Source organism: Anolis sagrei, chromosome 8 (assembly GCF_037176765.1).
Source record: "Anolis sagrei isolate rAnoSag1 chromosome 8, rAnoSag1.mat, whole genome shotgun sequence".
NCBI classification, from domain to species: domain Eukaryota; kingdom Metazoa; phylum Chordata; class Lepidosauria; order Squamata; family Dactyloidae; genus Anolis; species Anolis sagrei.
Window position 1 is genome coordinate 25481072 of NC_090028.1, and position 13844 is coordinate 25494915.

The window sequence follows — 13844 nt, forward strand, 5'->3', positions numbered from 1 at the left end:
ACAAAGAACTGGTGGGATCACAAGCCGAAAAAAGTTACAGAGAATGAACACACCAAACTCCTCTGGGACTTCCGGATTCAGACAGAGTGAGTTTTGGAGCATAATACTCCTGACCACACAATCGTGTTAAAAAACAAAGTATGGATCATCGATGTCGCAATCCCAGGTGACAGCAGGATTGCAGAGAAACAACTGAGATGTGCTTCTCTCTTTATCTGGGCAAACTGCTGGGGGTCTTTCTTTGAAGCAATAACTCAATACTTTCAGCAACTAATGCCAGTCAAGGTATAAAAATCAACAAAATATTTATTTCCAAAGTCCTTGGCAAAGCACAGCTTGATAAAGTTACAACACAAACAGTCAATTTGAGAAACCATAGAGATGTTCTTTCTTTCCCTTTTTCTTCAGTTACTGAGGTAACCTTTCTCCAAATGGTAGAAAAAATCCTGAGATATTTCACCCTAACCCTGAGCTGCTCTGGTTAGAAAGAACAGGTCTTTCCCTATCTAAGCACAAGGTCAGTTTTGGAGATGAAGTAATGCTCAATAGTACTCAATAACTATTTCTCTCAATTACTCAATTACTATCTCAATATCTTAATATCTCTCTCTGTAACTCAATATCTATCTGTAACTCAATAAGCTTCTTTTTATCTCTATATCTATCTATAACTCAATAGTACTCACAATGGGTTTTTCAGAGCTCCCTGCCTGACCAACAGCACATCTGAGGCTCTTTTCTCTACTAAAAGAGGCAGGGGAGATTCCAAAATTGAGATCTCAGTCCCATGAAAAAGGGCGGACTCCAAACCCAAAGAGATACTTTCTAAGCTAATAACTGCAGAGAGCCTGCAGCCTGGCTTTCTAGACTCTGATACTGTTTAACTTCCAGCGTGCTGCTGGGTCTGTAGCAACCCTGGGAAAATGCAAAGGAATGCTATCCCATGCAGCTAAAAGGCAATGTAAACCATGCTCCTGGAAGACGGAACAAATACCATTGCTTTAACTTTGCAGACCTTCATTGCCAGTGTGATATCTCTGCTCTTCAGTATCTTACGGAGATTGGTCATTGCTCTCCTTGTCTCTGGATTTCCTGGCTGCAGTCTGCATCTGCAGCCATCTTTGCACCTAGAAATACAAAATCGTCACTGCCTCCATGTTTTCTCCCTCTATATGCCAGTTATCAATCACTCTGGTTATCATCATCCTTTTTTTATGTTTTGCTTCAACCCAGCGTTTGCCCTTTCTTCTTTCACCGTGGTTAGAAGGCTCCTCAGTTCCTCCTCATTTTCGGCCATCAAAGTGGTATCATCTGCATATCTAAGGTTGTTCATGTTTCTTTCAGCAATTTTAACCCCAGTCTTGGATTTGTCAAGCCCTGAACATTGCATGATGTGTTCTGCATACAAGTTGAATAGATTGGGTGAGAGTTTACAACCCTGCTGTATGCCTTTCCCAATCTTGAACCAGTCTGTTGTTCCATGGTCAGTTTTTACTGTTGCTGCTTGGTCATTATACAGATTCCTCAGGAGACAGGTAAGGTGGCTTGGTCTCCCCATACCACCAAGAACTTGCCACAATTTATTAAGTGTTTTTTGCACTATAAATAAAATATGTGCAGTGTGCATAGGAATTCATTTATGCTTTTTTCAAAATATAATCTGTCCCTCCAACAGTTTGAAGGACTGTGACCTGGCCCTCTGCTTAAAAAGTTTGAGGACCCCTGCTTTAGAATATAGATGCGCAAAAAGAAAAATTGAAAATAGTTGTATTTCCTCCCTCTTTCCATGAGAGGGAGCCCAGGGCCTGGTTTCCCAGACCAGAATGAGTGCTTCCTAAAATCCCCATTCCTTTAATCCAGAATAATTCTCAGAATCCAACCAAGCATTGAGCCCATTTTTCATTGTACAACGAGTATCTGTTTACTATCCTTCCTGAGTGGGGAGAGACCAGGCCAGAAATTACCTTTCAAAAGGAATGGCTTGACTTTCCTTTTAAATTAACGTGATTGTTCTGAGGTTTGTCCCCCACCATCCACATTGTAGGATTAACACAGTTTGATGCCACTTTAGCCACTATGACTCAATGTTATGAGGTCCTGGGAATTGTAGTTTGGGGAGACACCAGCACTCTTAGGCAGAAAAAGGCGATGAACTTGTCAAACTATAACTCCCAGCCTTTCATAGCAGTGAGCCAAGGCAGTGAAAGTGGGATTAAGCTGCATTCATCCTAAAGTATAGATCAGTGTTTCTCAACCTGGGGGTCGGGGCCCCTGGAAGGGTTGCAAGGGAGTGTCAGAGGGGGCTGCCAGAGATCACCAGAAAACACAGCATTTTCTCTGGGTCATGGGTGTTCTGTGTGGGAAGTCTGTCCCAATTTTATTGTTGTGGTGTTCAGAGTGCTCTTTGATTGTAGATGAACTATAAATCCTAGCAACTGCAACTCCCAAATGTCAAGCTCCATTTTCCCAAAACTCCGCCAGTGTTCACTTTTGGGCCTATTGAATATCCGTGCCAAGTTTGGTCCAGATCCATCATTGTGTGAGTCCACAGTGCTCTCTGGATATAGGTGAACTACAACACCAACATCAAGGTCAATGCCCACCAAACCCTTCCAGTATGTTCTGTTGGCCATGGGAAGTTCTGTGTGCCAAGTTTGATTCAATTCCATCATTGGTAGAGTTCAGAATGCTCTTTGATTGTAGATGAACTATAAATCCCAGCAACTACAACTCCCAAATGACAATATCAACCCCACCAGTATTCAAATTTGGGCGTATCGGGTATTCGTGCAAAGTTTGGCCCAGTGAATGAAAATACATCCTGCATATCGGATATTTACATGACGATTCATAACACTAGCAAAATTACAGTAAAGAAGTAGCAACGGAAATAATGTTATGGTTGGGGGTCACCACAACATCAGGAACTGTATTAAGGGGTCGCGGCATTAGGAAGGTGGAAAAACACGTCTAGATACACCCCTAATATAAAGCAACATCTTACGCTCCAAACTACGTAACTGTTTTGGAGATGATGTCCTTCAAATAAGTGCAACTCCTGAAGCGGCTTCCCCCTTTTGCTTTGGCTCAGCACTAAGATGACCATATGATCCAAATTGAATGCACACCTTAATTTGGAAGAGGCCATTTAATCCCAACAGGTGAGCATTAGATTTTAGTAAATAGACTTGCAGATAATTGCTGCCATTCTGCGGTGGCTCCCATGCTCCCGATGAAGAAGCCTGTGCCATACTCCGCTCCTTTATTTTTGGCTGGGATCGCGACTGCTGTAGACCTTCTGCTCGGGTTCTGTGCCGCAAGAACACTCTGTATGGATGAAAGCGAAAAAGCTTCTGTTTTAGAGGCATCGGCTCCAGATGGAACGGCTACAAGATTTCAGCTCGAGATCCGAAAAGCCAGCTTCCAAACGGAGATGTTTTTAACCGACTCTGCTCCGTATGTAAAGATGCAGCTATATCACGCATGGGCAGGCTTCAGCCCTCCCTACAGGTGTTTTGGACTCCAACTCCCACAATTCCTAACATCCTACTGGCTGTTAGGAATTGTGGGAGTTGAAGTCCAAAACACCTGGAGGGAGGGCCGAAGTTTGCCCATGCGTGATCTATATTACTTACTTACTTAGGTGATCCCTCGTTGTCCGAGTAGGATTGTCTTCCAAGTTCGCTGTACTGGCGGTGGGTCCGTAGGTGACCGTAGAGCCCGATTCTTGATACGCAACTTCTCTCATAGGGCATTGTTTTTGAGGTGGAAGGCGGTCCCGGTCAGGGTTGACTTGATGCACCTTCCTCTTGGCATGTTTCCCTCTTGCACTCTCCTTTCTTGCCTCTTCAAATTCAACAGCACTGCTGGTCTCAGCTGACCTCCAGCTGGAGTGCTCAAGGGTGACTGTGGAGCCCTATTCTTGACCTGCATGTTCTCCTGCAGTGAGGGCATTGGTTTTGAGGTGGAAGGCGGTCCCAGTCGGGGTTGGCTTGATGCGCCTTCCTCTTGGCACGTTTCTCTCTTCATGCCCCTTCAAATTCTACAGCACTGCTGGTCACAGCTGACCTCCAGCCAGAGTGTTCAAGGGCCAGGGCTTCCCAGTTCTCAGTGTCTATGCCAGAACTTTTAAGGTTGGCTTTGAGCCCATCTTTAAATCCATTTTCCTGCCCACCAACATTCCATTTTCCGTTCATAAGTTCAGAGTAGAGCAACTGCTTTGGGAGATGGTGGTCGGGCATCCGGACAGCGTGGCTGGTCCAGTGGAGTTGATGGCGGAGGACCATCGCTTAAGTGCTGGTGGTCTTTGCTTCTTCCAGCATGCTGACATTTGTCCGCTTGTCTTCCCAAGAGATTTGCAGGATTTTTCAGAGGCAACATTGATGGAATCGTTCTAGGAGTTGCATGTGACATCTCTAGATAGTCCACGTTTTGCAGGCGTATAGCAGGGTTGGGAGGACAATAGGTTTATAAACACACACGTTGGTATCCCTATGGATGTCCCGGTCCTCAAACACTCTCTGCTTCATTCAGAAAAATGCTGCTCTCACAGAGCTCAGGCGGTGTTGTATTTCTGTGTCAATGTTGACTTTTGTGTAGAGGTGGCTGCCAAGGTAGTGGAAATTATCAACATTTTCTAATGTTACACCATTAAGCTGTATTTCTGGCATTGCAGAGTGATTATGGAATCCTGGGAACTGCAGTTGTACAAAGTCTTATGCCTATGGCTCCCACTCTTCCAAAGCCTTGAGTCACAACAATTAAACGTGGGTTTTTTTCCATGTCATGAGCGACTTGAGAAACTGCAAGCTGCTTCTGGTGTGTGAGAATTGGTCATCTGCAAGGATGTTGCCCAGGGCACACTCAGATGTTTTACCACCCTGTGGGAAGCTTCTCTCATGCCCCTACAGGAGAAGTTGGAGCTGACAGACAGGAGCTCACCCCACTCCCCGGATTCGAACCACCGCAGTCTTAACCCATTGTGCCACCGGGAGCTCCATTAAAAGTGGTGTCAAACTGCGTTAACTGGATGGTGTAGATGGACCCTAAGGCACAAACAGTAGTTGTGCAGAATCGGAAAAGTGCAAAAGAGAACAGTGGGAGCATCCCCATTGTAGAATTATGGCAGTTTGACACCACTTCTAACCGCCATGACTCATTGCTATGGAAATATGGGGAGTTGTAGCCCTTTTTGGCAGAGACTTTGAAAAACTACAACTCCCAGGATGCCATAGCCTTGAGCCATAGCAGTTCAAGTGGAATCAAACTGCACCCTTGATGAGATCTTGAGGAGCAGATGTTCGTCAGAGGTGACAATACTGGACAAGTTGGATGAATGGTCTGATTCAATATAAAGCCATGCCATATGTTCATAATTAGCCTGGTGCAACTTGTCCATTTTACCCGCCAGATGTTGGATTATTTCTCTGGCCAAGTCCCAGATTTGTTAATGACCGTGCCTGCCACACACATACGTTCCATTGCCCAATTTCTGTCCCCAGTTTGTCCCAGATGTTCCTGTTAGCATTTAATTGTCCTCATCACTTCCTTAAACAGCTGGATTATGCTGGTGGGTGCTTCCAAACACCCGCATTGCTTCATCCTTTGGCCGAGAAGAACATTTATGGTATTCATATTCTGCATACTGCATTTCTTCTATGATGTCACCAATGCTAAGATGCACGCTATTCTGTGATTCCAAGATGCATCCTATTTCTAGAGATTGTTAGATGGCGGGATGTCTTAGGTGCCATCTACACTGATATATAATGCAACTAGCGGTCCCCTGCCATGCGTTGCTGTGGCCCAGTTTTAGTGATCTGGAAAATAAAGTAATGAGAAAGTGTTGGTTTCTAATATATGTAATGTCTTTATGCTTGTGGGTAAACCGTTTTTCTTGCTGTTTCTTTGTCCTTGTTGATGTGGAGATTGTCTGGAACATGTAACATATCATTGTCCTTCTTTAGGGGTCCCTTTCAAATCTATGATACTATATCTGTGTGTGAGAGAGTCATATCTCTCTCTATATATCTATGGCTGGATGGCTCTTTGTCAGGAAGGCTTTGATTACGTTTCCTTGCCCTGGTGAAAGGAGTTGGATTGGATGGCCGTAAGTATTTTCTGTTCGTCATGGGGGTTCTGTGGGGGAAGTTTGCCTCAATTCTGTCATTTGTGGGGTTCAGAATGCTCTTTGATTGTAGGTGAACTATAAATCCCAGTAACTACAACTCCCAAATGTCAAGGTCTATTTCCCCCAAAGTCCATCTGTTTTCTTATCTTGGCATATGGAGTATTCGTGCCAAGTTTGGTCCAGATCCATCATTGTTTGATTCCACAGTGCTCTTTGGATGTAGGTGAACTACAACTCCCAAACCCAAGGTCAATGCCCCCTCAACCCTTCTAGCGTTTTCTGTTGGTCATGGCAGTCCTGTGTGCCAAGTTTGGTTCAGTTCCATCATTGGTGAAGTTCAGAATGCTCTTTGATTGTAGGTGAACTATAAATCCCAGTAACTACAACTCCAAAAAGACAAAATAAGTTTTTGAGTGATGGTCACTCCTTGGGTTAGTAGGTGTCTTGTGGCCAAATTTGGTGTCAATTCATCCAGTGGCTTTTGAGTTATGTCAATCCCACAAACGAACATTACATTTTTATTTATATACTTATATAGACTCATATAATCCAGTTCATATAATCTCATATAATCCAGTTCAATGCAATTACATTGTGTTACTTGGCTGTGTTGATGGGGACTTAGAATCGAATAAATACAGTATACCACCCTAGACCAATCTTCCTTGGAACATGGTTGGTTTTAATGGGTGTGTCTACCCCAGGGGTCCTCAAACTAAGGCCCGGGGGCCGAATGCGGCCCTCCAAGGTCATTTACCCGGCCCTCGCTCAGGGTCAAACTAAGTCTGAAATGACTTGAAAGCACACAACAACAACAACAACAATCCTATCTCATCAGCCAAAAGTAGGCCCACACTTCCCATTGAAATACTAATAAGTTTATATTTGTTGAAATTGTTCTTCATTTTAATTATTGTATTGTTTTTAAGTGTTTTTGGCACTATAAATATGATATGCACAGTGTGCATAGGAATTCATTCATTTTTTTTCAAAATTTCCAGCCCTCCAACAGTTTGAGAGTCTGTGACCTGGCCCTCTGTTTGAAAAGTTTGAGGACCCCTGGTCTACCCTATACATTTAATGCAGTTTGATTTCACTTGAACCTCCATAGCTCAATGCTATGGAACCATGGATGTTGCAGTGTTGGGGAGGCAGTAGATTTCTTTAGCAGAGAAACCTTGCAAAACTACATTTCCCAGGATTCCACAGCATTGAGCTATAGTAGTTCAATTCTAGATTCATCCAGTGTCTTGGGGTGCATCTAGAATGCGGTTTGATGCGACATTGAATTGCCATGATTCAGTGCTGTGGGGTCCTGGGAGTTGCAAGTCGGACTCTATGACCCATAAGCCCCTTCCATCCCTATAGTTCTAGGATTCGATGGTTGATGTCCTTCCCTTCTGGCTCCACAAAGACCCGTTTCTGTGCAAATCTACCTCTGTTCAGATGTTTGCCTCTTCCCCACCTCCTCCTCCTTCCTGCCTTTGTGACCCACCAGCAATGTGGGGATGACTCACTCGGTGCTTATGGCAAGTCCACGCCTTTTCTCCAAGCTGCTATTTTAGGGGCTGCTCTGAAAAGCAGCAAGAGCGGGGGAATCCTGGGGATGCGGGAGGACAGGAAAGCAACATGTCACTCCAGAGATGCTGTGGCTCAAGCAACCAGCCAAAGATGCCCCTTATTCACTTTGACTGCACCCCTGTCCATCATAACAATATCATTACCAAATTCACAGATGATACAATCGTGGTGGGGCTTCTTATCTCTGAAGGGGATGAGACTGCCAGTCGAGATGAGGCAGATCAGCTACTGTCGTGGTGCACAGACAATAACTTGGTTCTTAACATCAATAAAACCAAGAAGCTCATAGTGGATTATAGGAAGACCAGCCCTTGGTCATAAATGGAGACCAAGGGGAGCGAGTGGCCAGTTGCAAGTTCCTGGGTGTCACTGTTAAGGAGGATCTGACCTGGAGCAGCGTTCATATGGCAACAGACTTGTTGAAGAGGGTCCGGCAGAGACTGCACTGCCTGAGACTCCTAAGGAACCCACAAAGGCCATCCAGCCCAACCCATAACAGATAGATACATATATAAATAGACAGACAGATAGAAATATAGATAGATGGATGGTTGGATGGATTAGTAGATAGGTAGAAAAGTGGATGGATAGATAGATAGATAGATAGATAGATAGATAGATAGATAGATAGAGGGGTGGATGGGTGGGTGGGCAGACGGGTGGGTGGACAGGTAGATGGATAGATTAATAGACAGACATAAAGATCAATAGATAGATTGATAGGTATATGGATGAATGGATGGATTAGTAGATAGATAGAAAGGTGGATAGATGGATGGATAGATAGACATAAAGATCAATAGATAGATTGGTAGGTATGTGGATGGATGAATTAGTAGATATGTAGAAAGGTGGGAAGATGGATGGATGAATAGAAAGATAGGTAGAGGAATGGATGGGTGGGTGGATGGGTAGATTAATAGACATTAAAGTCAATAGATAGATCGATAGGTAGATGGATGGGTGGATGGATGGATAGATAAGATAGATATTTGATAGATAGATAGATAGATAGATAGATAGAGACAGACAGACAGACAGACAGACAGACAGACGTAACGGTCAATGGACCAATTGGTAGATGGATGGATGGATTAGTAGGTAGAAAGGTTGATGGATGGATGGATCAATAGATAGAAAGATAGGTAGAAGGATGGGTGGATGAGTGGATGGATAGATAGACAGATAGACAAGCATAATGGTCAATAGATCATTTGATAGGTAGATGGATGGATAGATTATGTGTAGTAGATAGGTAGAAAGGTTGATAGATAAATAGATAGGTGGATGGGTGGATAGATAAATACATGGATAGGTTAGTGGATGGATGGATAAGCGAGTAGATCGATCGATCGATCGATCGATCGATAGACAGATGTTATAAACCCACAAAAGGACAGGAATCTCTTTGGGTTAATAACATAGATAGATAGATAGATAGATAGATAGATAGATAGATAGATAGATAGATACCACTTTAACTGACATATCTCAATCCTATGGAATCCTGGGAGTTGTAGTTGACCTTCCCAGGCAGATGTTTTACAACGGTTTAGAAGGCTAAACAGTTGTAAAACAACTGCTCCCAGGATTTCATGACTTTGAGCAGTGTCAAACTGCATTCATTCCATAGTGTAGTTATAATAAATAAATAAAAATAAAAGTTTTAAAAAACAATTAAATAGCAGGTTTTAAAAGGTAGTTTTAAAAGGTTAAAAAGGCAATTACGAAAATGGATGAAAATACAGCCTTTGCCCATATCCATAAGGTTTCAATGATGTGATTTTTCTCCGAAGGCATTCCAAAAGCTCCTTAAGATAGATAATCCATTTAAAATATCACTCGCTTTCTCATAATCTACACATACTTCTCACAACTGGAGTATTCTATACAGGAAACATCTTTACCAAGAAATATTTAATATTATCATATCTATCTACTGGTACTAAAATTATGTTTAGCAATAGATTTTATTTATCTAAGGGAGAAATATTGTTCATCATGCAGCATCAAGATGTTTTATGGATTTAATCTGAATTGTTTTTAATATGAATGCTATTTAGTACTGGTTTTATAGGGTATATTTCAAATCATATTGTAATGCTTTTAATGTTTGCCGATCTGAATCTCCTTATGGAGAGAAAAAGCGGGATATAAATGAACATCATCATAAAGCAATTTCAATTCTGTGTTCTGCATCAACTCTGGGCGCATCTACACACCAGACTTCATGCCGTTCCAATAACTTTAAATGGGATCCTGGGAGTTGTAGTTTAACAAGGTTATATTTCTATATAGTAATCTATCTATATAATAAGTAGCTGTCCCCTGCCACACGTTGCTGTGGCCCAGTCTGTTGATCTGGAAAATAAAGGGAATGAGAAAGTGTTGGTTTCTAATATATGTAATTTCTTTATGCTTGCGGTTAAACAGTATTTCTTGCTGTTTCTTTGTCAGTGTTGATGTGGAGAGTGTCTGGTTTGCCCACCCTGGAACATGCAACATCATTGTCCTTCTTTAGGGGTCCCTTTCAAATCTATTATCTATCTCTGTGTGTGTGAATCATATCTCTCTCTCTCTCTGGCTGGATGGCTCTTTGTCAGGAGGACTTTGTTTACGTTTTCTTGCCCTCGTGAAGGGAGCTGGATTGGATGGCCTTAAGTAATTTCTGTTGGTCATGGGGGTTCTGTGTGGGAAGTTTGTCCCGATTCTGTCGTTTGTGGGGTTCAGAATGCCCTTTGATTGTAGGTGAACTGTGAATCCCAGTGACTACAACTCCGAAACGTCAAGGTCTATTTTCCCCAAACTCCATCTGTGTTCATATTTGGGCGTATTGAGTGCTTGTGCCAAGTTTGGTCCAGATCCATCATTGTTTGAGTCCACAGGGCTCTCTGGATGGAGGTGAACTACAACTCCCAAACTCAAGGTCAATGCCCATCAAACCCTTCCAGTATTTTCTGTTGGTCATGGGAGTTCTGTGTGCCAAGTTTGTTTCAATTCCATCGTTGATGGAGTTCAGAATGCTCTTTGATTGTAGTTGAACTATAAATCCCAGCAACTACAACTCCCAAATGACAAAATCATAATTTTTTGAGTGATGGTCACTCCTTGTGTTGTGAGACGTTTTGTTGCCAAATTTAGTGTGATTTCGTTCATTGCTTCTTTTGTTTTTAAGGAACTCATTATGCACAGAGCATTTATATATATATAGATAATACAATATAATATATAATAATATTGTAATATAATAATACTAATATATTGAATATAATTACTACTGATAATATGTAATGATATACTTTTTTATGATTATATATTTGTATATTTTGAGTTGTAATGTTTTTGATTGTGAGCTGCTTTGAGTGTCCGTATAGAGCAGTGTTTCTCAATCTTCCTAATGCCGTGACCCCTTAGTACAGTTCCTCAGGTTGTGGTGACCCCCAACCAGAAGATTATTTTTCTTGCTACTTCACAACTGTAATTGTGCTCCTGTTATGAATCGTAATGTAAACATCCTATATGCAGGATGTATTTGCATTCACTGGACCAAATATGGCACAAATACCCAATACACCCAAATTTGAATACTGGTGGGATTGGGGGAGGGTATTGATTTTGTCCTGTGAGAGTTGTAGCTGCTGGGATTTATAGTTCACCTACAATCAAAGAGCATTCTGATTGATTCAATTCCAATGATGGAATTGAGTCAAACTTGGAACACAGAACTCCCATGACCAACAGAAAATACTGGAAGGGTTTGGTGGGCATTGACCTTGAGTTTTGGGAGCTGTAGTTCACCTACATCCAGAGAGCACTGGGGACTCAAACAATGATGGATCGGGACCAAACTTGGCATGAATTCTCAATATGCCCAAATGTAAACACTGGTGGAGTTTGGGGAAAATAGACCTTGACATTTGGGAGTTGTAGTTGCTGGGATTTATAGTTCACCTACAATCAAAGAGCATTCTGAACCCTACCAACGATTGAATTGGGCCAAACTTCCCACAAAGAACCCCCATGACCAACAGAAAATACTGTGTTTTCTGATGATTCTTGGTGACCCCTTTGACATCCCCTCGTGACCCCTCCAGGTGTCCTGACCCCCAGGTTGAGAAACACTGGTATAGAGATATATAAATAAATAGATAAATAAAGGCCTTTAGCCTTGTTAAATCTCTGCCCAAGATTGCTGGTGCCTCTCCAAATTACACATCCCAGGATTTCATAGCATTGAGCCATGGCAGTTAAAGTGATCTCAAACTGCATCTGTTCCACAGTGTGGATGCACCCTCCCTCATCTTCTTGCTGTCGTTGAGCCTCTCCCTGTCTATGTGGAGGCTAACTCTATTTATATCTGGCTCAAGGAGATCAGATTTGCAGTAATTGGCCGGATAAACAGGCGCACTCTGTACAAACCAATTTAATGGGATACGTTGGCTGTTCGGCAGATGCTCCACCCAACGGCACTGACTTGCGCAGGCTACTTTGCTGGCAACCCATCCTTTAAAGGTTCCACCTGTACACCTTCTTCCATTCTTTGGGTGGCCTCCTCCAATTCATGCCGACGCTAGTGCCTTCGTCAACAGTTAAGTGCAAAGCATTTCCTGCCCGCAGCTAAAGCTCTTAGCAAAATGGCATTAAAGCCAAACACGTGCATGAATTTCTCTTTCCAGTTAACCCAGGTCTTGCCCTTTATTGACCTGAGGCTTCCGGCCCAGATACTCCTGGGAAAAGCTCCCTATGGATCCCTGACATTGCCAGGTGTTCGGAAAGCTGTCCTGCAGGAGTCTATCACATACCATGCAGCAGTGGACAAGTCTATATGGCGACCACCAAACTCAGCAGCATTTCCCAGACATATTTCAAAAAACACAAAAGGCACTGCAGACTGATTCAACCAAAAAAGTCAGCCATAGCAGAGCACATGATGAACCAACGTGGACACAGCATATTTTTTGAGAACACAGGAATGCTGGACCACTCTCACCACCATCATGTCCAACTACACAGAGAAGTCACTGAAATCCACAAGGACGTGGACAATTTCAACAGAAAGGAGGAAACTATGAAAATGAACACAATCTGGCTACCAGTATTTTTTAAAAATACCAGAATCAAGGCAGTAAATAAAGAACAACACTCAGGAACAGGAGAACTCTAGACAGCAAGCAAAAAGGGTGAGTTCCAAACAAAGGATGCCTCCAAGTAACAACAGCCAGGCTACCACTGTGCAAAATGCCTCACTCATTGACTAGCAAGGTTGGCTACTCAATGCTATTCAAGCTGGCTAATTGCAACATTCATACTTGCTTCAATAGACAAGGGTTCTTCTTCCACCTTGGACATTCCACAGGGGGGGGGGGGTGTGTGGCACACACAGTGGCACACCGGATTAAACCGCTGAGCTGCTGAACTTGCTAACCAAAAGGTCGGTGGTTCAAATCCAGGGAGCAGAGTGAGCTCCCACTGTTAGCTCCAGCTTCTGCCAACCCAACAGTTCAAAAACATGCAAATAAATAATATAAATAATAAAACTTTATTTATATACCGCTCTATCTCCCCGAGGGGGACTTAGGGCAGTTTCCAAGCAACATCACCAAAACATACAGAGTAAACAGCATAACATAAAATTCACAAAACAACATAAGCATAAAATTAAGTAGATCAATAGGTACCGCACCAGTGGGAAGATAATGGCGCTCCATGCAATCATGCCAGCCACATGACCTTGGAGGTGTCTACGGACAACGCCGGCTCTTCAGCTTAGAAATGGAGGTGAGCACCAACCTCCCGAGTCGGACATGACTGGACTTCAGGTCAGGGGAAAACCTTTACCTTTACCTTATATATATATACATTCACATACGTATACACACACACACACACACACATATACACTCTACTTGCCTCTTTGCTAACAGAACCTCTAAGGATGCCATTAGCCACAGATGCAGGCAAACTGTCAGGAAAGAATACTACCAGAACATGGCCATACAGCCCAGAAAACTCACAGCAACCCACTGTCCTTTAACAGTTATTGATACTGGATTGGGGCTTCATTCAGAAAAGGAACAAACCGTCTGCCTATGAAGCAACTCAGAGTTTGTCTACACTGGCTATTTAATCCAGG